Source organism: Cheilinus undulatus, linkage group 19 (genome assembly GCF_018320785.1).
Source record: "Cheilinus undulatus linkage group 19, ASM1832078v1, whole genome shotgun sequence".
Classification (NCBI taxonomy): Eukaryota; Metazoa; Chordata; class Actinopteri; order Labriformes; family Labridae; genus Cheilinus; species Cheilinus undulatus.
In genome coordinates this window covers 22,104,871-22,129,410 of record NC_054883.1, presented here as the reverse complement: position 1 = coordinate 22,129,410, position 24,540 = coordinate 22,104,871, and the positions used below count along the sequence as shown (strand labels likewise).

At 39.8% G+C, this 24,540-nt stretch overlaps 1 protein-coding gene across 1 annotated transcript in view; it reads left to right on the top strand.

Moving 5' to 3' along the window:
- The window catches only part of vstm2a (V-set and transmembrane domain containing 2A), a 144,585-nt gene that overhangs the window by 52,059 nt on the left and 67,986 nt on the right, over positions 1–24,540 (top strand). The gene's annotated exons all lie outside the window — the stretch shown is intronic.

Sequence of the window (24,540 nt, the reverse complement as noted above, 5' to 3'; positions counted from 1 at the left end):
TAGATGATGTCAGACAGCAGCAGAGACCTGAGGGCAAGGAGGGATTTCTGCACAGAGAAATGCTACCAAAAATTCCTGTTTGGTGCTGTTTACGACTAAAGTATCACATGATTGCAAACAATGTCTTTTACAATTCTTCTATTGTTACGATGGCACTATATCAGACTATGCAAAAAAAAATTTGTCCTGTCTTAGCTGACAGATTGGTAACAGTACCAGTGATCCTGTGTAATCATTATATACTGCAGTCATAACACCATCTTCTCTCATTGAGACTATGTATGAGTTTAAAGTTCACTGAAAATGCAGGCGAAAGACGGTCAGTTATGGCAACAAAAGAACTGTGTGTATTTCGTGGTTATTACGAATTTAGCTGCAAATAGATATAATATATCCATAAGAGAAAAGCATATTCAATGTTGTTTCTCGGGGAACAGATGTGCTTTTGCTCAGCATCTGGATATTTCCATCACCTCAGACAAGAGAGTCAAACTAGACTGAAGATGCAAGAAAAAATCCAAGCAAGAGTAATCGCTGTTCACAATCTTTGTACTGTGGTCTGATGTTTGACAGTGGATGGTGACATGGCAATCAGGTCAAAATCTGACTTAATTTATGTATTCTGATCTGGCTGGGGAGAATGTCCTCTCCCCAAGCGAAGGATTTCAAGTAGTTCGGGATCTTGTTCACAAGTGAGGGTAGAATGGACCACAAGATCGACACACAGATTCGTTGCAGCAAGGGCAGTATTGCAGGGGTTGTACTGCACCATTATGGTGAAGAGGGAGAGGAACCGAAAGGCAAAACTCTCAGTTTATCTGTCAGTCTTTCATAAAACCCTCAATCTTGGTTGTAAGCTCTGGGCAGTGACCAAAAGAATGAAATCATTGGTTCAAACTGTTGAAAAGAGATTTCTCATGAGGGTGTCTGGGCACAGCCTTGGAGATGGGATAAGAAGCTTGGACATCCGGAGGGAGCTCAAAGTAGTATCCCTGCTCCATCCAGCCGTTTATCTTCTTCCTCTTATCTGGGGTTGAGCTAAGCAAGTCCAACCAGACATCCCTTTCCCCAACAACACTTTCAAAATCTTTCTGGGGGATTCTGAGGTGCTCCCAGACCAGACAGGATATGTAATCCCTCCAGTGCATTCTGGGTCTTCCACGAGGTCTTCTCCAAGACAGATGTGCTCTGAATACCGCCACAGGGAGGTGAACAGGAGCACTGTTCCCTCCAAGGAGTTTTAGTGCCGTGTGCACTGCTCTCCACCTCTCTCTGCAGAAAAAAAATTGCACACTCTAATATCACAGACAGACAAACACAAGCTAACTTGTTGGTGGTGTAGACCTGAGGCTTCTATCTGCTGAGGAGAAAAGGATCCAATGCAGACCTGAACATTTCTCCTGATTTAAAGCTCCTCTCTGACCATGGTGCACACATGCGTCAATGCTGTCTATGAAGAACCACTCTCTCTCTTTCCTATCTCTCTCTCTCTCCCTTTCCATTTCAAAGGATTGTAAATTCTTTAAATGTAAACCTTGATTATATTAAACAGGATTTCCAGACATCAAAATTGTGGCTAATTAAAACTGAGAATGGCTTGTGAATTGAATGAATGAATGAATGAATGGTGAAATTCATGACTTGAACAGTGATTATTAATCATTATAGTTATAGTCACTTGTAATGTTATTTGGGGTTGGATAGGTGATGCCATGGTGCTTCAATGTGGATGTAGCATATGCGTCAGATGTCGCCCACAGTTGATGAAGTAGGTGCTCAGGGGAGTCGAATATCTGCTCAGGAGTTTTGAAAATTTGAGGGAACATTGACCAGGAAGCATCCTGATCAGACACCTGAACTACCTCAACTGGCTCGTTACGATGTGAAGGAGCAGTGGCTATACTCCTAGCTCCCACAAGACCCCAAGATAATTGAACTCCTTCACTTGGGGCAAAGACTCACTCCCCACCCTGCTCCTTCATCTAGAAAAAAGCTGGTTTGGGCATCTGATTAGGATGCCTCCTGGTCACCTCCCGTTGGAGGTCTTCCGGGCACATCCAACAGAGGTAGACCCAGGACTCACTGGGGGAATTGTGTATCTCATATGGCCTGGGGTACCTCAGAATCCCCCAGGAAAATGTTTTTGGAGAAAAGGATGTCTGGGCTGGGCTGCCACTATGACCTGGCCCCTGATTAGTAGAATAAAATGGATGGATAGATATGTATAATCAGATTTATCTTGCCATGTCTGCTTTTAATTTTGATAGATATGGCATATATGAGGTACCTGATTGGCATGGTCGCAGGCTCTGAATGGCATTTGGTTGGTTTTCAGTGATAAAATGTTGAATATGCAATATTTCACAAGTCTTACTACAGCACAAAGTACACAGCACACTATTTATCAACCTCCATTATACTGTTATTGAGACCCAGAAATAAGCCAGTACTGCTGTCCAAGACTTGTTTTACACTTTGTTCTACATGCCTGTACTAATGTGATGACATCTTTCTCAAGGTCCAAATTCCCATTAGTTTTACTTGTTCATAATTTCTCAGGTAACTGATTAGCTCTGCTTATCGTTCAACCTGCATGGCTCCTGAAAGCTCTGCACTCCTATAAAACTGTGTAACAATAAACTATGAAGAGGACTGCTCTAGCGTATGAGCAAATCATCCAACAAATTAATTGTTAGATAAGTAGACGTGCTCCAATTAATTCAATTAAATTGAATGAATAAATGTATCCATAAAAACACAATATAAAATGAAAATAATAGGACTATTTTTGAAAGCCATCAAGCATATAACATCATCTAATAAGTCAAAGAGGTCATTTGCATAATTGAAGAGTTCTACCGGCACTGCAGTTCCTTCAACCCAACATTTACCTAATTATTTTCTGTAGTTCTACTTTTTAAACCCACATCTACGGTCGCCACGGTAAAAGCCAGACTCTACAGTCAAATATGCATAAATAAAAGCCATGCAATTTGCATAATTATTAGGATTTGCTTTTAAGAAGTTGCGACCAGTGTTGTGTTTTGTGATGAACCAGGTATAAACATTCAGTTTTGGCAGCGGAGTGACATTTATACTGAAAAAAAAAAAAAAAAAGAAAGAAAGAATTAGTGGATATGACGTACCTTAAGTTCAAATCAATGCCATCAAAGAATTGTTTGATATTAAATTTGGAGATTCTCAGAAATAAAAGGCATGTGAAATGGTGCTTTTACTAAGACACAAACTTTTTCTGGTGAAGCTGATATCATATCAGCTTACCACAGTGGCCGCATATTGTAGACTGGCTATGAGAGACAAAGGGTTCAATTCACAAGTCTACAGGGGCCAAGAAGAGGGTCTTCATTTTACACAAGAGTATCACAATATTTACATTATCTAGTAGTAATTAAGTAAAAAGATGTTAAGTTATGATAAGCATTGGAAAATGGACACAAAGCTGACTACATCTGATGATGGATGAGGAAATGGGAAGATTTGGAAAGTGCAAAACAGCAGAGGAGTCCAGCTGAATTGAAGTAAGGGTTGCTAAAAATGCTGATTATTGCTGATGGACAAATGGAAAATAAAAGTTTAGAGTTGTTGATATACAAGGAATATTTTGATGGCTACAGTATACTATTAACAGCATAACTACAGTGCATTTCAACAGAGATTTCTCATCATTGTATCTGAATACTAACAAAATAAATCTGTCAAAGACATTGACTTTTGCAGAAACATTATCTTTAGTTACTTCAGATGAGTTGGAGGTCACAGAAAGTTAGCAGCAAAGGTAACTGTTCAAATAAGAGAGAAAGCTTTAATACCCTGCTAGCAGCTAACAAATTTTCATGTCAGCATCACTTCTTGGGGCATAATTTCCATGGTCACGCTTCAACCAGCACAAGCACAGCTCTGACAGTTTTGTATTTTCCTGGCCTTGAAAGTAGCCTTGCCCACGGGAGGTGAAGTTCAAACCAGCTGGAGTTTCATTCATGGCAGGCAGTGCAAAGCAAGATGTTAGAACCTGTTGGAAATGGGGTCATAGAGGTTGCATAATTGGTTCAGGTAATGTAGCACTATGAGATGAGTCATGTAACTGGCTGCCACCTTTGATTTATATTCCACTACCACCTTTTTGCACACAGCACTGCTGGGTCTACATGAACCAGGCAGGATGCAGGGGCTTGGATGCTTAAAATAGTGTCTTTACAACCTGATTACACAAACATTTTTGAAGTCTCTTACCAGCCTTTCATGAGCCTGAGGCTTGTGGTGTGTCGACACTGAGTACACTAATGGCATATGTAGCTTGAGTTTGGCAGGTACCACAATAGGTGCATGACAACTAAGCTAATTTTCTGGGGTTGCATGCCCAAAAGAGTATTTGCAAAGAATAAAACTGTGTCAGACAGGTAGTGTAGCTGTATAAATTTAGTCTTGACTCATGGCAAAAGGTGCCAAATTTAAAAAGGCAGCATGTATGGCAAAAGGGCTATGGATTTACCAAAGTAAAGATATTATTTTTAAATCTATGTAAAGGATGGTGCATAAAAACACCAGTGGCATCATGCCTTAAAGGGATAGTCCTTTAAGAACCCTGAATGCCAATCACTCTGTTACCATTTCATCTTACTGATGACTAACTAAACATACTGTATCTTGAATTGGATGTGTCATAAACTAAATTTTCGACATCTTCTCAAGTATAGGCTTGAAATCTACCAAATTTGCTGCGAATACTCACTGCTTTAAAATGGCAGAATGCTGATACCTTATTTTGTTATAAATTTACTGTCCAATTGTATACACAATTGTTTATAAAATGCAGCTAACACTAAATAAGCTGCCTTAGCTACATAAGCTACTTTGGTAAAGTAGCTAAAGACTCTAACCTTTTGTAACAGTTTTGCAAATGTCATAAACCCATATTGTATTCATATGAAATAGCTATGTAGCTGACATAGGTAAAACTAAAGGTTACAAAACTAGCTTTGCTACATAAACTACATAGGTAACCTAGCTTAAGATTGTACACCTTAAACAGTTTTGGAAATCTCATAAAACCATATTTTATTTATGTAAAATAGCTATGTAGCTACAGTTAGCTATATAGCTACAGCTAGCTACAAATGAAATGTCAATTAGTCCGTGATGTTTGCACTGTGGTTATTTTATGCATGTGTGTGCAAGATTTTGTTTATGGATAAAGTCAGATTTAAATTTTTAAAAACTACTCCGGCAAACTACTTCACTTCCCTCCTGACAGAGGCGGCATCTCACAGTAGCGATCTGCGGGGGGGTGCTGAGATCATCAGCCAGATCCCTTGCATTTTTCAGCTGATGCTATTAGCAACTTAAAGGGCAAGTACTCACAAATTGTCACTTGTACCTATGCAATTTTATCACTGTAGGTGTAGGGAAGAAGAAAAAAATCAGAGGGACCACTTGGGAAGTCTTGGGAAGTAGTAACTTCACCTGCTAGCTGTTGGTGGCTGTTCTGTTGGTGCAATCATAGAAAAATGTGTCTTTAAAATTCAGGTATGGCATCTTTTTTAACCTATTTCACAACCTCTATTAATCACTGCTTTCACCACCTCATCATTAAAACCAAACCTCTCTTATCATAACTGCAAACATCTGCAATATAGTTCATTCTTTCTCTATTTATATCTGTCAATGTGCTTCCCCTGATGCCCACCCTGCAGACGTCTCCCCTGACTGATCGTTTACCTCATAAAATTGATTAAGACACTAATGCCTGTCTGTGAGAGGGTTGAAGAAGTAGTCTAAGGTTGCCCTTTAGATTGAAACACTATCCATTATCCAAGAGCAACATGCAATTAAACTTTACTGATAGACTGCCGTCAGGGTGATGGGCACAGGATTTGTGGGTTTGGACTGGAGAGACTAATTCCTGAGCTGAACTAAATGAAACGCTGTCAGTAGAAGAGGGCGATCAGTGATTAATGAAAATGTTCTGCAAATATTGTTTTAATGATGTAATATACGCTAGACCTACAATTCTTGCATGAGAAATCAAGCTTGGTTTCAGTGGTTTCATTATCTTTTTAAAGGAATGTAACATCTAAGTGCAGTTTCTCCCCTTCTATGCTTTCATTTCTCCCTTTTAACTCCGGGAAATTTTGTGATAACTATTTCATTACCTTCTGAAGTCAGGCAGCTGAACTTCAAAGCTGATATGGATTCATGGCAAAGTATTCTAAAGAGACTCTCTCTCTCTCTCTGTGTCTCTCACAAACTTTTTATCTGCTTAAAGAGGTCTATTGCTTATAGAATCAAAACGCTGCAGGAGCACAACCTCTCAATAATGCAGCACACACACACCTTTCCTGGCTTTGGTTCACTGGAGGAAAAGGTTTGACTTCATATCCCAGAGCGATTGTTAAATAACACAAATTGGAAGCACTGCATCCATTCTGACTGTGGAAAACAGGTTTGTTTCTCCAATCAGACACAACATCTCTACCTCTATAACTCCAAGCTTGTCAGGATATTATTAATATGACTGCCTCTGTCACCCCGCATTAATCTTGTGATAAAACTCTCTCTGTTTTGAATCATAATTAAACCTGTGATTAAATATCATGACCATTAACACTCCTGACATGAAAACGACAAAATACTGGAACTCCTGAATGTGTGATTGATGTGCCAATTAATTCCATCCAAAAAGATTATATCATACTATGTTATTATACCCAGTATAAGTAATAGCTGTTGCATAATTAGAGCTATTATTCAACATCAAAATGAAAAAAGTTAACAGTCATAACCCTGTTGACTAATGATGCAAATGTCATACGGTGCCAACAGAACTGAAGAAGATTACTAAGGAAACCTACCATTTTTCTATTTTTGAAACAATGGCTGGAGCTCAATTAAACCAAAGCATGTAATGTAAAATAAGTGACTGCATAAATAATCACCCCCTTCATGTCAGTATTTAGTAGAGTCACCTTTGGATGCAATCACAGCTGATTTAAATCTAAATCAGGCTCGCACATCTGGACACTGCAATTTTACTCCATGCTTTTATGAAAAACTCCTCAAGCTCTGTCAGGTTGCATGGGGAAGGGGTGCGAACAGCCTTTTTCAAGTCCAACCATAAATCGCATTGAGGTCTAGGCTTTGACTCGGCCACTCCAAAACATTCACCTTGTGTCTTCAAACCATTTCGGTGTAGCTTTCCCTGTATGCTTCAGGTCATTGTTTTACTGGAAAATAAATCTTCTCCCAAGTCAAAGTTCCCTTTCAGCCTGAATAAGACTGTCCTCCAGGATTTTCCTATATTTTGCCGCATTCATTTTACCCTCTACCTCTACAAGCCTTTTAGGGCTGGCTGCTGAGAAGCATCCCAACAGCATGATGTTGCCACCACTGTGCTTCACAGTGGGGATGGTGTGTTTGTGGTGATGTGCAGTGCTTGGCGTCTTGTCTGTTAGCCAAAAAAGCACCATTTTGGTCCCATCAGACCACAGAAGTTTATTCCTCTTGACCATGGAGTCTCTCAAATGCCTTTTGTCGAACTCTAGTCCAGATTTAATCTGAGTTTTCTTCAACAGTGGTTTTCTCTTTGCCACTCTCCCATAAAGCTTTGACTTGAAGAACCCAAGCAACAGTTGTTGAATGCAGAGTCTCTCCCATCTCAGCTGCTGAAGCTTGTAAATCCTTTAGAGTAGTCATGGTGTCTTGGTGGCCTCTCTCACTTGTCTCCTTCTTGCACTCACTCTGTGAGGATGGCCTGATCTAGGCAGATTTACACGTGCCTTCCGTTTCTTGATGATGGATTTAACTGAACTCTGGGGGATGTTCATTGCCTTGGATTTTTTTATATCCATCCCCTGTCTTATACTTTTAAATTAGCTTTTTGTCTGAGTTGTTTAGGGTGTTCTTTTGACTTCATGGTGTAATGGTAGCCAGGAATACTGATTAACCTGTGACTGGACCTTCCAGATACAGGTGTCTTCATAGTACAAACACTTTAGACACATCCACTGCACTCAGGTGATCCTCTACACTGATTGTGAGACGACTAGCACCTGTTGGGGGGACCTCTTTTGAATTAGATCAGTCACTTATTTTCCCAATCAATAAATGATCTCTTTGTCTATCTATGAATGGCCAGCCAGGCACTAGATTATTTTCAGATCTTAAACAATTAAAAACAGATGGACATAAGGACAGTTTCAAATTAATTTTCAACCAGACCATGAGACCACACTGTTGTTGTGACAAGTCTCACAGTAATAATTCCCCACACAAGAGATATCTCATTATCTTACCTGATCAAACTGGACTTCAGAAGAAAATAAAAATTGGACGGTCAAAGTTCTCAGCTTGCAGTCCTTGCATGTGTTGACCCTTGTTATACAGTATACCTTGAGAATAAAGCAGGCAGGTGCAGGTAGGTCAGCTGACAGATAATCTTAACAGCCAGGATGTAAACGTGTATGTTGTTTGAAAGGCCTCTAAAATGAAGAGCTAACCCTTCCTCTGATATTTTCTTTCAGCTTTCAGTAATTCCCAATGCTTGAATGGCTTACAAAATCATCTGACAATACAAAGAAAGGAAGGGAAAAAAAAGCGACACATGCGCACACATGTCCCTTTCCCCTCCAGTCTATCTGCCTCAGGTCTCCCCCTCCACACCCCCCTCTAGCTTTCTCACACCACCCTGGGGAGTCACGTCTCACAGATTGAAAGCATCTGCTCTTGAGGTTACAAGCTCACGGTAAACACATCTTAGAGAGAGGACGAGTGTTGTTGTCGCTGCTGTTGCTGCTTCCCTGCCCTCTGATCGGCAACCTCAAAGTTGGTGGCTTTTCATCTCCGGGCAAGAGACGACAACAGGGAGGGGAACTGTGCTCCAATAATTGGTTTCTTAAATCTTCATATCTGAGGCAAAACTTCTGAGCATTTAGATCCAAACTGCGGCACGGGAAGAAATATGTTTGCAAGTTTGTGCAGTATACTTCCACCAAGATGAGCTGCTACTAGGCTCCGACTGCAACCAGCATTTCCAGTGTAATGCATGAAATGTTTATCCATGCTGGCATGTAAGGAAACAGGTAACAGGATTAGCATACAAAATGGGTTTTCCTTAAGGTCTAACACTCCATGAAAGGGTCACTTGAAGTCAGTGGAGTTCAGAAGAAGGGCAAACCCACTGTGATGGCCCCATATATGTTAAGTAATGTTTCCCATGTGTTTAAGTGGATAAAAATAGGTCATTAATAACATTTAATGAGGCTAACTGCAGAAATAGGATAACCCTCTCAACAATGGTGGTGGTGCTGATGTGGAATGCAGGATCAGATGAGGAATAGACTTCTGAAAAGCTGGACCAGAAAATCAATAAGGTGGCTTGGAGAAGGAGACTGAGGTATACAGAATGAGATGACCAGAAGACCTGTGAGGATCTAGATGCTGATGAACTGAATGGAGGTTGCTTGGGTGGAGGTAGGTTGCAGTGTCCGCGCTGAAACAACAGGCTGACCATGAAAAAGAGAATGACAAATTTAAATACGACAGGTGCATGATGATTGGTCAAACACAGGTGTGGCAGAACCTGATTAGCTGAGAGTGTACACACATAATCAGCTGATCACCAGAGAAGGAAGAGAGAATGGAAGAAGGGAGGGATATGAATGAGTGATGAGTGATGAATGAGTAGAAACAGTATTCCTGCTTGATCTTTCACTTAGCTCCATTACAACCAGTGCTGGTTGTAATGGAGCTAGGCAAAAGGTTTGACTTTAGTTTGACTTCAAGAAAGACCAGAGTGCTGTGCAATAGGGCGTACCATGCCATAGCATGCAAGTATATTTGAGTGGGTAGAAACCTTTTCATCCCTGTGCCTTTGTTTGATAAATTACCCAACATCAGTAGCAGAAGTTCTGCCATCACTTTTATAGCATCTCCACACACAGACAGTGCTGCATCTACCAGAAAAGACCTACATCCTTGTGGAATTTATTAAAAATTGTAGCTTATTACGCAGCATCGTCTTCATTACAGTAATAAGAGCAATACCATGGCTTTTTTTTTAATACCCCCGTATATGGTATTACCGTAAAACTGCCCATTCCTACAGGCCAGTATAATCTCTAGAACCATCCAAGAATCGGGCCTTTGCTGACTTTGGTCTGACAGAGGGAAACGTGCAACTTTGCAAAGCAGATGGATTGGCCAGACTCCATATCTGTCATCAGGCAAATCCGTCTTGATAAACTCCGGTCCAGAATATTTGTGCCAAACCGAAAATGGTATGGACCAATCAGTGTTAATTGAGGAGAACAAGGCAGTAGCTACGGACGGGATTTAGTTGTACTGCAAACCCATAGCATGGCTGTTGCTTAGTGTAGTGGTGAGCTTAGGTGTAGCTTTAAATGAGCAGTTCAGAACTGGACCACATTTCTTTATAAAATAAAGAGCACTGAAAATCATTGGAATCTTTTCATGACAGAAAAGGTGTTCTGGCCATTCTACTGGCCTGCTTGGATGTAAGTTTGGAGTGGTTATGGGGGGTTTGGTTAAACTGTAAGCTGGTAGCAATTAGCTTGGACCTTGACCATATTTCTTTATTAAAACAAGAGCAAAGAGCCACACTCTAAGCCCCTCTTGGCACTCCAGTTGGCCTTGGCATAAGTTTTTACTCACTCCGGTCCAGCTCAATGTATTCCTGGAACTGCACATGGGAACAACCTTATTTTGTCTTGTCCCTCTGATTGGCCTGTCATGAATGTTGCCGACAGAACATTTGTTCATTCACCTTTTGAGATTTTTTTTTTTAAACGTCCTGCCCTTCCAAACATTGTCTATGGGAGTTTTCCCAGATGAATGTGACTTGTATCCATGCAATATATCAGATAGTCTATCTGGTGTGTCAGGTTAGGAAATTTGAGCTTAGAATTGTCATAATTACGGTGTGCATCCAAACCATGTTTATGGTCCTCTGTTGCTGGAGTACGATGCAAAGACAGGCATTGGTCTTTGCAGCCAACTACAGAGCAGCATCAATTCTGATCTCTCCTGGTAGACGTTAGCGATGTTATTCCTGCAGCTGGTGGGTGGAAATACCACAGGCAGGTGTTATCATAATGCCTTCCATTGTGATTAAATTGAAGAGAGCAGATTCTCAACATTTTCAGATTTTGTGTTTTTAGACATAGCCATATAAAATCAGAGGATTGGGTTGACTTATTTCATATATTGTGGATTCTTTTTATACCCCAAAATATGTGCAAATGAATGAAAAAGAGGGTTTCTGATTTTTTTTTTTTTTTTTTTCCCCTTTTAATTTGCTCAAACTTAAATAATTGGTCTCAGCAAATTGTATCCCTGTTGAAATGCTATTTCACTACCTGGCTAGATTTTTTTCACATTAGTGATGCCATTAGTCCATATACTTGTTATTTATGCAATGTAAACATGGCTGCAGACTGAGGTCTGAGTGCATAAACACTGCACATTACTTCTAATTGTTTCTTTTCAAGCTTTTTTTATAAAATATCCTTGCATGCTAATACTAACACATATGTTTATCCCAATGTCAGTTTGTCATCCAAAGTCCATGTGTGAAATTCAACCAAGTTCTCCTTGAGAAAAGTGAGTGTTTTCCATGGAATTGTGCTATATCAGATTGGATTTTGATCAAAAACTGAGAGGGTACACTATTCACCGTCTGCTATTTTAATGAATCCCACTAGAAAAGATTGAAACAATTAAAAATGTCCTGCTTAGTTGCTGGCCACAGATCCTGTATATACAGAACATTTAGTTATGCATAACACACCACATTTGAGAAATAGGACAGTAAAATGAAAGCTCTGTTTCTGCTTCTTGTAAACTCACATTGTTGGAAATGACAACTGCCAGGAAACCTCCACAGAGAACAGCAGGTAATGAAAGAACACATTTTTGGAGCAGAGCAGAAAAATACGGCACACAAAGCTACCTCAGAGGCAGATATTTCCAGTTTTTGTGGGGAATGATAGATGCTTTGCCTCTATCCTCCCTTTGGAATCCATTTGCTATGAAGAACCACACATTTGCCTGGTTGGTAAACATGAGCATGCTGTGTGCTGCATACTGCGGTTTTAAATGATCAATAGTGAAATATTTACCCCTTTAGGGTGTTTACACGGCATCTTGCAGTTTAAGTAGTCGAGCTGTAAGGTGATATAAGATGTGAGCTTGTGGTGAAAGGTTTAGACTGCTGTTTAAACGAGAAGAAAATACGATACAAATCTGGCAGGTTTTTCAATCTGTCTGCACTGCTGTAATGCTCAGACTGCAGATTTTATATCGGGGAATTTGCTATAGGTGAAGCTTAAGGATCCTGAAGGCACAATACTTTTGGGGTGGTGGCTCTGAGAAGTTCTTGGAAAGAGGGGATTCTGTCAAAATGGCATATCCTTAAAAGGTAAGCAGCAAGAAGTTTAAAATATGTATTTGTCGCTATAATCATGCCTGAATCAAAGTCCAAAACCACATCTTATTTGATGTTGAACTTAATTACCATTTGTCTATAATAGTCTATAATAATAAATGAAACACACTCAACCACTGCAGAAACACCAAATCCTTCTTCTTTAGTCATCAGCTTTTTCTTTTGTTTTCACCCATTTTTTTCCACTGAGGGCCACATACAGAAATACACTATATGAACAAAAGTATTCAGCCACCTGACAACATACTCAAATATAACTTTAACAGTTTCTACTCTTCTTGGAAGGCTTTCCAGTAGGCACTATGACCTACTGATGTTGGACAAGAAGGCCTGGCTCATAATCTCCAATCCAGTTCATCCCAAAGGAGCTTGATGGGGTAAAGTTCTTCCACACTAAACTCATCAAACCATGTCTTTAGTCCTTGTTTTGTGCACTGGGGCACAGTCATGTTGGAATAGATAAAGGGCCTTCCCCAAACTGCTGCAACAAAGTTGGAAGCATAGCATTGTCCAGAATATCTTGGTATGCTAAAGCCTTAAGATTGGCCTTCACTGGAGATGAGGGGTCTAGCCCAAACCCTGACAACCAGCCCCACGCTGCAGTCGTCCTATGTGGAAATTGCGAGTGAGACTGGGCCAAAAACCCTCAATACTGATGGGGGGATATGAGAAACCCCACACAATTTTTGACTAATCTTTATCTTTGTTAAACCTTGACTAGGCTCACCTTTGCATGCAATGAAAATGTTGCAGGTTTCTGAAGTTGCATATGCAAAAAAAAAAGAAAAGAAAAAAAAAAGAGTAAATTAATTAACTGGGTGGTGATGAGGCTGGACAGCAGGGACAGGTAGGACCACTGTGTGCCATCTGAAATACAGCATGTATGTAGCTGTTGTTCTCTTTTCCTGACTGCTGCACTAAAACTTGATCTTGCTGAAAGCTGAGTGGACCAATGGTCATAAACTTGGTGGCTGCATTAGAGAACAGCTGCAATGACTATATGTGGAGTTTTGCAAACATTGCATAGGTTTACATATGGCAACTTTCATGAAATACTCTTTTACCAATAAACTGACATCACATACAAAGAGGGCAACCTAATTACCTAACATTAGTTAATCTTCTCCTCAAAGTCTCAGTACATCTCTGACTGAGAGTGCACACTACTAACAGAGCACCACTGTTGTTGTAATTGTCCACTGACTCGAGCATGGATATTGACATGAACTGTAATCAGCATGTGTTGTAACGTTCATGCTGGTGATCTCCCTTTGTAAAGAGTTTTTATTCTAGCTTTATTCATGTGTGCATTTTAACATTTTGAGAGCAGAAATAATTGAATGCACTGCCAGGTTTAGAAAGACAAAAGCTGAAACTGTGGCACTTAGATTTCTTTTTTTCTTCTGCACACTTTGAACTCGTTTTTTCTCCAGGGTTTTTTTTATTCACCAACCAATTGGAGACAGAAATAGGGTCAGCCATTTTTTTTTAATTTGAGCATAACCACAATAACAACTGCATACCTATGTTTATTTGTCATGTATGAGAGCTAACAAATGTCACTTTCTGCTCTTTTTTCCACAATGCATGTCTGTGTGTACTACTGGGAGAGTGCATTATGGGGTATAATGACTGCATTATATCGGGTATAAGAATTCCCACTCAAAATTCCTATAGCTACTGACACATGCTCCAAACGGTGCAATATAGCTACAGTGAGTAGGATGTAATCTTAGACGTTTCACATTTTTACTCACCTCCAGCTTGTGCTGTGCGCCTTCTCCACAAATCCTCATTTATTTCTTTGAATTTTCAGTAATTTCTTATCTAACAATAGCCACGTCTTCCTATCCATCACCCAACATGTTTGCATTCTCCATAGTAGCATCCATGATGTGTGTTATCAGTCGGGACTCTGCTTGTTTATGATTCTAATCTCTTAGTGTCCTGTGTGCTGTTTTGGTCATATAATTGCTTCCCAGCTACTATGGGAACAAAATCATCCAATCTGACCTGATCAAGTCCGAACAGCTCTCTCCTTATAAATTCTAAAAAATTATTGCAAACGGACACAGTTAAACTTAGTGCTGATGGTTCTGCTATAAAGGTGTTCCCTGAGTGAGTGAAGCAGTCTGCCACAGCTTCTTGGTGTTAAACCCCCGTATGAGGGTGCACCTAAGGATTTAGGCTACAAAGCAGGAGGCTGGGTGGTGGAGGCACACCGTGCCAGCAGTAGCAGCAGCAGCAGCAGCGCAGCGTGATCAGCGTTGGTGTAGCAGAGAACAAAGTCATATTTAAATGGACTGCATTGTTGTGAGAATAAGCTGTGATTGTTTTGTGAAAGACTGAAAAGAAAATCAATAAGTAGGCTGTTAGCAGAGTACAGAGGGGGCATATGACTACACAGCAAAAACTGGAGTGTTGAAATCTCAGTGTTAAAAATTTCAGACTTGATTGTAACTCCAACAGGGGAATTGTAACTCTATTCTGAGTGAAATGGCCCTCAGTGTTGGAGCTATTTGACAGTGTTGATTCAACTCTGTAGAGGGTCAGCAGCTATTAGTTTCATCCACTGCCATTTCAAAAATAGGAGAATATGTGGGCAGAGTTCCCCCATCATGCCCTTGGGCAGAGTGTTTGGATGTGTTTTAGACTTCTTTAAGATGTCGTTGGATGTATTTATACGTGTTTAGATCTAGCGTGTCTAAACTTCCTTTTCAGTGAGGACTGAATAAATAAATAAATGAATAAATAAATAAGGATGGTGGGGCTTCTCACCTTGAGAAATATTTAAGTAAATGAAATCAAGCTCTGCCCCTGTGATTGGTACATGTATTTAATGTTGAAATCAATAAGTGTGTTATAAATCAAGATGTCCTACTTATTTTGGTTGCCGATACTCCTAGATTTAGTCAAAAAAGGAAAAAAAAAAACAAAATTCTCCATATTTAAATGTTTGTTTACAGAATAAGCACAGTATCATTTCCTCGTGCTGACACTGATAAGTACGACACAGTCAAGCACCAGCTTCATATTTTCTTTTTGAGAATTTGCTGGAGGCCACACAAAAATGGAGTGTTGGCTACATATGGCTCCCAAGCCACAGTTTGGACACCCCTGGTTTACTGTAGATGCTGCCTGTGCAGTGAATATTGCTGGGATTACTTTGCTCATCTGCTTCATAATTCTAATCTGTGGATAAGAATAATTTTTATTTATTTAATTATTTATTTTTATGTTGCACCTGTTCACCATGCAGGAAGTTACCCATGGAGTTAGTCTGTCTGTAAAAGTAAGAAGACAGACGTTTACATTGAAGGGCATTCCCTACCTCTGCATTTATTTTTGGGTTTTAGAAGTGACACCTAATCACTCCACAACTCTTCAACACACACTGTCAAAACTTATTAATCAGGGAAAGTGCAATGTCATGGGTAAGCATTTAAAATCATTTTTTTTTAAATAACTCATACTCAAAATGAGATAAAATAAAACAATTATAAGATTAACCATCTCAGACCAACATTGTGGTATACAACAAGAAGAGACATGTAATTTAAAGTTTTAAAACTTTTGAACCATAAAAATAGCCACTTACCCTTTTCTTGCCATTCTAATGGTGCTATCCACACCTTTGTAGCGTTTGCATCACAGATTTTTGTATGCCTGGAATTTGGATGACTTTCAGGGGGTTCAAAGATTAAATCAACACCAGAAACTTCAACTCTGAAGATCTTTTAATCCATGTTTTCATCTTTTTTTTTTTTTTTTTAATAATTTCTGCTACTAGCTATAGCCTTGGCCATTATGTTTGAGATAGGGATGAATAGAACAAATAAGGAATGAACATGTGGCCTAATCCCCTCAGAGTTTTGCCTTTGATTACTTCATCCTTGATTCAGAGTGGATGTTTGTGCTAGCTTCAAAGAAAAGTCCTCATAGCATTTTTAGGATAAAGTGTTCATAAGCAAAGGGTTTTTATAGGGATTATTAGGCCCTGTGATCTTGACCTTTGACCAGAAACCTCCAAAACTTTTCAGTTCCTTGAGTCAGAATGGACATTTGTGCAAAGATTAAAGAAAATTGCTCAAAGAGTTCTTGGGATATCATGCTCTGAATAGTCTGGATGAGGGCCAAAGACAAAGAAAGAAAACCCATAAATATGATATGAAAATTGTATAATAAAATAAAGGTTTCTGCCCCCTTAAAGTACATTTTACTCCACAGGCATCTCTTGCAAACAAAGTAACTCATTTGTGTAAAATGTCTGTTTGTATTTTTATATTAAGCCTGGCTCCCACTAACCTCGGACCTTACCAGAGCTCCATTTCTTACTTTTATTTTCCAAGAATTTTCCCATTTGCTCTGTTGTCCCTGGATAAACGAATATTTTACCAACTCATATAGTAACTCTATCAAGTTGTTTTGAAAAACAAGGTCACCTTACATCTTAGAAGGTCATGTTGTTTTAAGAAAGAAATCCTTTTATTAAGCTGTTGATGAAAAACACATCTGACTGTGTCAAGATCAGCATTCATGCTCCATTGTGCTTAGACTGCCTGCTAATTGACCACAAGCGTGCAGATCCAGCAGCACGTTTGCAAGCTGTCTCAGACAATATGAGTTAGAAACCGTGGGATCGTGTCATGAATGCAATCACAGATGGAGAGGTTTCTTTTTATAACTGCATATGTCCTAATTATGCTCCTTTCACTATGTTTATGTGAATCTTTGCATGTGCATAAATAGGCCATGCATCTGAAGGTAATTTAGACCCAGCTGCTCTGTTTATCCTGTTGTAATTCTCATTGTCAGTTTAGTGCTCTGCCTGATGGAGCAAGCTTTGATTTGCCACAACTGTTCATCTTTGGCAAGGTTTTCACAAATCAGTAAATAATTTAAAAGAGTTTTCTGTGGTTGAGTAAGGCACATCATTTCAATCTGAGTACCTAATTCAAACTATTTAATTCAGATCACTATTTTTATTGCTTCATTTTCTAAACTAAACACAACAAAAAAGTTTAGAACAATAAGAAACTACATTTTGTTTATGTTTAGTTTTATTGCAAATAAGGTCAATTACCATCCAGGTCAATATGTAACAAAGCTGTAAATCCAAATGAGAACCCCCTGGAAAATGAAGCCAATGCCATATTTAGTAGTTAGTTTTTTTTTTTTTTTTGTTTGTTTTTTTAACTGTTTAGGCTGAGAGTTTAGCATACATTTGTAGAATTAGGGCCCTGCACAACCGAAAAAAGCCAATAAAAACCAGTATGAAGGAGGATCTCTGCCAGCAGCTGTACGTCCTGGTTTGCGTTATGTACGCAGCTTAAAAAAAAAAAAAAAAAAAAACTAAGAACACCAGGTGTCTCCTGTGCAAAGAGCAGTTGAGTTTAGTGGAGCTGAAAGGGGAGCGGGACAGTAGACAGCCCGGTAGTTGTTTTAGGCTTGAGGCTTTATTTAAAATGTTCAGGCTCATGGTGGGCCCTGTTGAGTCTGAGGCACCCAGGTACCAGTACTTAATGGTGTAATTGAACATTTTTCCAATATGTAAAACCAACATGTGAGTTATAGTGTCAATTTGTATGGCCAATATATTGGCTGTAAGTATCTGCAGAAATTTTCATTCCTGCTGATATCTGAATTCAACTTTTTAAGCTAACATCTGCCTGTACCAATATCATTCTGATAATACAGTGCATCTCTACCACTATCTGGTCTTCTTTTCAATATTCCACTTGACTTGAGGCAGGGTTGTGTTAATGTTTGCTGTCATGTGAATGAAAAATTTGGTTGGTGAAATGTCGTGGCAGAGGGTTGTATTTAGAGCAAGGTCTCTTGGGACCCAGTGCAAATGTTGTGTGAGCAGGTGATTCTGACATTGCTGCAGGCAGGAATGGGCAGACAAATAGAATGTATACTGTTCTATGCCAGTCTGTGGCAAGCCTGTACGTGATGATACACCTGCTCCATGATCACTGATTAAAGTAAGCTCTGTTTAATGATAAAGCTGATGTTCCACATGTGCTGCTGGAAATCACAGTTTAATTGCTGTTATTTGTAGTCGCCGTTGCTGCTTAAACACGTTTGAATATAGGTCTGCCTCCTAGCAGCCACGATAAAGTGTGCGCACAAAAACTGGAAATAAGTCAAAAGGCACAGCTTTAATGCCTCTCTTATGACCTTGCAGGCCAATGACTGCAAATACTATGTGCACTTGCACAGAGATGCTGAGCCATTAAGCAGTTATGTGGAGATAAACACCCCTTTCCATCCAAATTGACCTTATTACATTAAGCATCTGATAACGAAGTTGGGAACCGCACAGTGTAAGTAGAGTCAAGACTAGTCTACAGTCTGTGAGAAGTGATAGAAGTGCATTGCAGTTTTTATGACACTCAAACTTTCCAGGGATCAGGAAACAACTCCAGCTCTGTATGACTTTAAAATAACTGTTGTGTAAATAAGGTTGATTTATATTACATTGACATTGCTATTACTAAGCCATGACCAGGAGCTCAATCAGTCTGAGGCTGTCCGCTGCTTTCTTATCCATGTGTGTCACCTTTAGGCATGGTGAGGATGTGGTGGTTGTTTCTGAGCGTTTTCCTTCATTCAGTGAGGAAACTTTGTCAGGGTGGTGCTTAAGTGAACACATTATTATTAACATTACATTGATGAAATGCACTGCCTGTTCTGAATATTCCACAAAGATTATCAGAATCTGTGCAGGATGCAGGCAGGTTTGGACAGACCTGTTGTGGGTGCAGGCGGGAGTGGATGGCATGTGCTGAAGAAGCAGGCGGTAAAGGTCAGAAATCCAGTGAAATCAAGGAAGAGTCCTGCACAGGGCTCTACTGCCCAGTCCGCTTGCTCTCATTGCTTATTGCAGGTATTCTATTGGAGGCAGCCTGATTTGGATTTGCTAGTACTTGGGCTGGATAATACATCCTGTTTTTATTGCAATGGCAATGTGTGCATTAAGATAATTAGTGTTCACTAAAACTAACTAAACAACTAAAACTAAAATGTAAACATCATTTTAGTTAACTGAAACTAATTAACTAACTTAAAAAAAACTGAAAACTAAAACTTAATTATGTGCTTAGAAAACCTACTAAAATTTAATTTAATTAAATTACTGACAAAATCTCCTTAGTTTCAGTCTTTGACAGCAGCATAATGACTGACATGTATGCCCAAACCTGAAGAGAGTAAAATCCCTTAATTTTATTGGAGAATACTTCAACAATGGTAATTTTTGGTCTTAAAGGGGACATATTTTACCCTTTTAAGCAAGTTTATATTGATCTCAGAGGTCCCCAAAACATGCCTGTGAAGTTTGTTGCTGAAAAACACTCAAGTATTGCATTTTGCATGTCTAAAATCCTCAGTTTCGACCCTGTTCAGAACGAGCCATCTGTGTCTGTGGCTTTAAATGTTGCTTATAAACTTATGAAAACCAAAAAACTATTATAACCTGGGTGTGCATGCATAAAAGTCACATCACACGGACATGCAAGTTTTTGGATTTTGGCCAAAATTGCACTTTTTCTCATTTCCATGATGAACGTGAATCAAAGTCTGCCTGTAAACCAAACCAAAAGTCTAATAAGTGACCTCTGTACAGGGGGGACAAGCAACAGGTATCACTTTGAATGTTGTTAGAGATGGTTGATGACATTTAAGGAACATACTGGTAAGTTTATTAGTAAAGCTCTTGAGGAAATGAGTCTCAGTCAGCCTGTGCTGTGTCCTCCTCCCTTTGTCTCTGTGTCAAGGACAGTAAAATTGCATCGACACCACACAGGTGAGGATTATTTCAATAAATAATCGGTTGCATCAAGCCTCAGATCAAGCCACACCCCACTAATTGTTAGTGGGCGTGAATCGGGCCTAAAAGTGTCTTGTTTCTAGCAGATGTGATATAAAATCCTGTACACTATAAGAGTGGTGATGACAAGACTCTCTCTCTTCCTCACTGACACCTTAGCTGCTAATTGTCATTCAACCTGAATCACCGCTTGCTTGTGTGGCTGCATTTGTAATTGTGATCTAGTTTTTCAAAGACCTTTTTCAAGTGCTGCTCCAGTTATTGTACCACCCCTGTGGCTCTATTTTAACAGTCTCAAACCATTACTGTAGGCAGCAGACAGACTTCAGCCATCTGTAGCGCTTTGAACACAGGCTCTTCTTCTGCCAAAGTCTTGGGGGAAATGCTTCAAATCTTTTTCAAGTTTTGTGAACTCATTAGGAAGCTCTGCTGTTCCTCTCAGTGTGTTTAGACCGTGTTGGACGTAGATCATCAATGACTGGGTTAGGGATTTTTGTAGTTTTATGTTCAGCTGAGAATGCTGTTGTATAAAATATCTAAAGAGGACAAAAAAGCGTGAGCGAGTTTCTTACACAGAGGAGTAGTAACAAGGATTGATGCAAAGCTGTATTTGGCAAAGCACTGATGTTAATGCGACCTGTCTTAGCTGCTATAGTTTCACCCAATCCAAATGAGATGCTATTCACAGTGTTGTCACTGATGGAGAAGTCTGTCCCCTAAAAGAGAGATATATCTAAGTCTTTTAGAGCTTTCTTCCACTAGTGCGAGAGGCACTATCATGATACAACTAGACAGACCACTTGCTGATGTCATCTTGGGTGGTTTCTGGGCATTTTAGTGGAAGATTTTTCAAACAGTTGCCAGTCAGAGCTGTCAAAGTACAAAATAGCCAAGTTGAGCTTTAAAATCTGGACTGAAGCTGTCACAATTTAACGTTTCCCCAAATGTCACCCCTCCGTTCTCATTAGGCATTCCCATTGCAGCTAGTAAGCACTTTGTCATTCTGCTAGCCGTCGCCTTGAATTGACATTTCACTCAGTGTCCCTCATTTCGCTCAGCAGTCTACAGGGACTGCCTTTGCCTCTGTACCCTCATTTCCAGCCCTGCCATTTCACCTCTTTGTCTCTCTGGAAATGGATAAGCCTGCCAGGACAAAAAAAAAAAAAAAAAAATGGAACTGCCAAATCAATTAGGACTCGTCAACGGTGCAGATTCATTTTCACGCCTGTTCATCACGCCCTTTTCTACACTTGTCTGTTTCCATCCTTGGGTTATTGGTTGCTCTTTTATTATGTGCCAGCCAGCAAAGGTCAACATTTAAAAGGAGAAATACAAAATGAGAAAAGCTTATTTATATTCAGGGTTCAGGAAGAGAGTCAGAAGGACCCAAATCAAGTTTGGCACAGACCAGTTCAGACTGGGGGAAGCAGAAGCAGCTAATTTATAATTGTCAGACTTGGTTTGATGCATTTTTTGCTTTAAAAGTCAGAGTTAGGTGTTTATTAGATTTGATATACTATAGTATAAAACTGCTCATAATACAAAAACCTTGCATCTGAGTTTTTATTTTCCTTAAAGTCAGGATTTAGTGAATGGGTCTGATAATATTTGAATGTGTGCTCTTTATCTGAAAATTTCTTATTCAGCTGATGTCGACTTTTTCCATCATGGCTGCAATTTCTCCATAACCTTGAACAAATTCAGTGCCTGAACTTACTCAAACAAAAATATCAGAATATTTCCATTTAATAGCTGGAAGATTGCTTTTTGAGTATGCGTATTTATGCTCTTCCTTTAAAATCAGTATGTGCAGGTTTTCTCTGCATCCATACTTAACTTTCCTTTCGTTTCTACTCCATGTGAACGATTTTAAAAGAAATATCAAAGTAAAGAATGAGCAGTATGGACAGAGGGCTCCATTTGTCTTCCTGTAAGTTTGGGATGTGGTGCATATAATAAGCCTTTAGCTCAGTGGTTCCCAACTCCCAACTGTAGAGTTTGAATTACGCCAAATTTCAGAATTTGGAGAATTACTATAACTGCATTTCATAAATACTCCAAAAATGGACGTGAGAGAAAGACACAAGAGATGAGATGACTTAGGTTGAGCTGTTTACTCGTCTTGACCAAGGAGAAGCAGTGACATCAACACAGTGTGAGGTTGAAGCCAGATTTCTAATAAAGAACAAAGTAGTTCACTCTTTTATACCCTTTTGGTGAACCTTAACCTTGATCATAACTCAAAATATGATCCTGCAGACTCCACTAATGGATGTGATACGCTAACATGTACTGGAGCCAGACTGCCTCTGTCTAAAGTTCACAGACACACAAGCTGTGAGGAAACAATCCTTGACTATAGGAACAAACAGCATTTTATCTAACTGAAGAATGTGAGTTTAGACTATCAACCCAGGAGAAGAGGAGAGACAGCTAGAGTCTCCACTCCTGACCATACATTTTGACCTGGGACCTTGAAGAAACTTAACAAAACATCAGTGTATACACAGAAGTGCAGAAAAATAAGGAATATTGGAAATTTCCTGAACACCTTGGACACTCCCCTCCTTGTACTTGTATCTGAAAAAAATCCTGCCAGCATGGCCATGTGGGCCCCATATGGGTAGTAGTGCTGAAAATGGGTTCCATGTATCTGCAGGTTCCATGGTGGCCCCACCTGTGATTGCCCATATGGACTTCAAGTGGGATCAACCTGGGAGTCTATCAGGGCAATTTAATTGAGACCTATAGGCCCCATCTTCATCCCAGGTAGATGTCGCTTCAAGTCCATATGAGCAATCACAAGTGGGGTCTCCATGGAACCTGCAGGCAACCTGCAGACCCATGTTTGCAGCAAACCCAAAACCCACAGGGCCCACACAGACATGTTGGGTGGGAATGCAAAAAAATAAAATAGAATAGAATATCACTAGAATAAGCATGTGAACACTTGTTCAAACCAGAAGACCTTTTCTGAACCATCCAGTAAGTGAGGTACATTGATTTGAGGTTATTTGTGCAAACCTAATTTTGACAACCTCAGAGCAGGCAAAGCCTCAAGGTCCCCTGAAATCTTTCCAAGGAGAGCCCAGACTCCTGGGCAATGCTTTAGCTGGGTGTTACGTGATTAAGAGCCAATCTGAGTAACTCTGCTGAAATATGGCTGTACATTTAGCCAGATGAATTTTTCATTTTGATATGAAGTACAGTCAGATTGTCTTGATATGTTGATTTTGATACATTTAAGTGAAAAGTTAGAGGGCAGAATTTGCTAAAATCAGGTTAGCTAACATATAATTCTAGAGTGCAGCAAATATGTGTAAGTAAAGTCTGTCTTATATCCTATTTCTGTCTTCAAGGCTTAACTTTACACCAAGTGCAACATTTATTACACAGAACGGCTATAGCTGTGGGTGCAGCTACATCTGGGCCCGTTCACATTCACATCAATGTTTGCAGAGAGGCAAGCGTTGCCAGGTAACACTTTCCTTTCACTTTCCTTTCCTTTTACTCTAAATCCTATCAAACAACCAATAGAAGATTTGGACTGCACAGACCAAAAGAAATGTTTCTTTTTTTCCTTTTTTTTTTTAAGATTTTTTTGGAGGCTTAGACAGACAGGTGAAGAGAGACAGGAAACATGGGAAAAGAGAGAGCAAGGGAAAGCATGCACCAAACATGGACTGGGATCAGACCTGCAGCATAGACTCTGGTCACCTGCTCTACTAACTGAGCCACACTTGTGCCCTTGTTGTCCCTTTTTTGCAGAGCCAAAAGAAGGAACAGTTGCTATAGCCAATCATGATGTTCTGATAAGGACCATCATCCCTCCCAGTGGTCTAAAATGCTCTTTGCCCCAGTCCTGCTCCTTGATTTAGCAGTCTCTCAATGAAAGGGTCTCAGGAGAGAGGGACCACCAAGACACCCCTTAGAAGCCACAGAAAAAAAAGGTTGTGAACCAGAAGAGGTGAACTATGGCACAGTTTTCTGCAGAGCATCCTCTGCTGAGTCGCCCAGGTGTGGGTGATGTAAGACCTGAAACATCCCATGACCCTGGGTTCTCACTGAGGATATGTCCTAGCTGCACCAGCTGGTGTTGCACAAAAATAATCAAATTAGCACCCTGCAAGATTTCTTTCTTAGTAGTATATGCTTTCGTTCATTATGACACACTGAGAGGGGAAGTTTTCAAAATGTTGGCACACTCTTAGCAATCAGCACCTGCAGG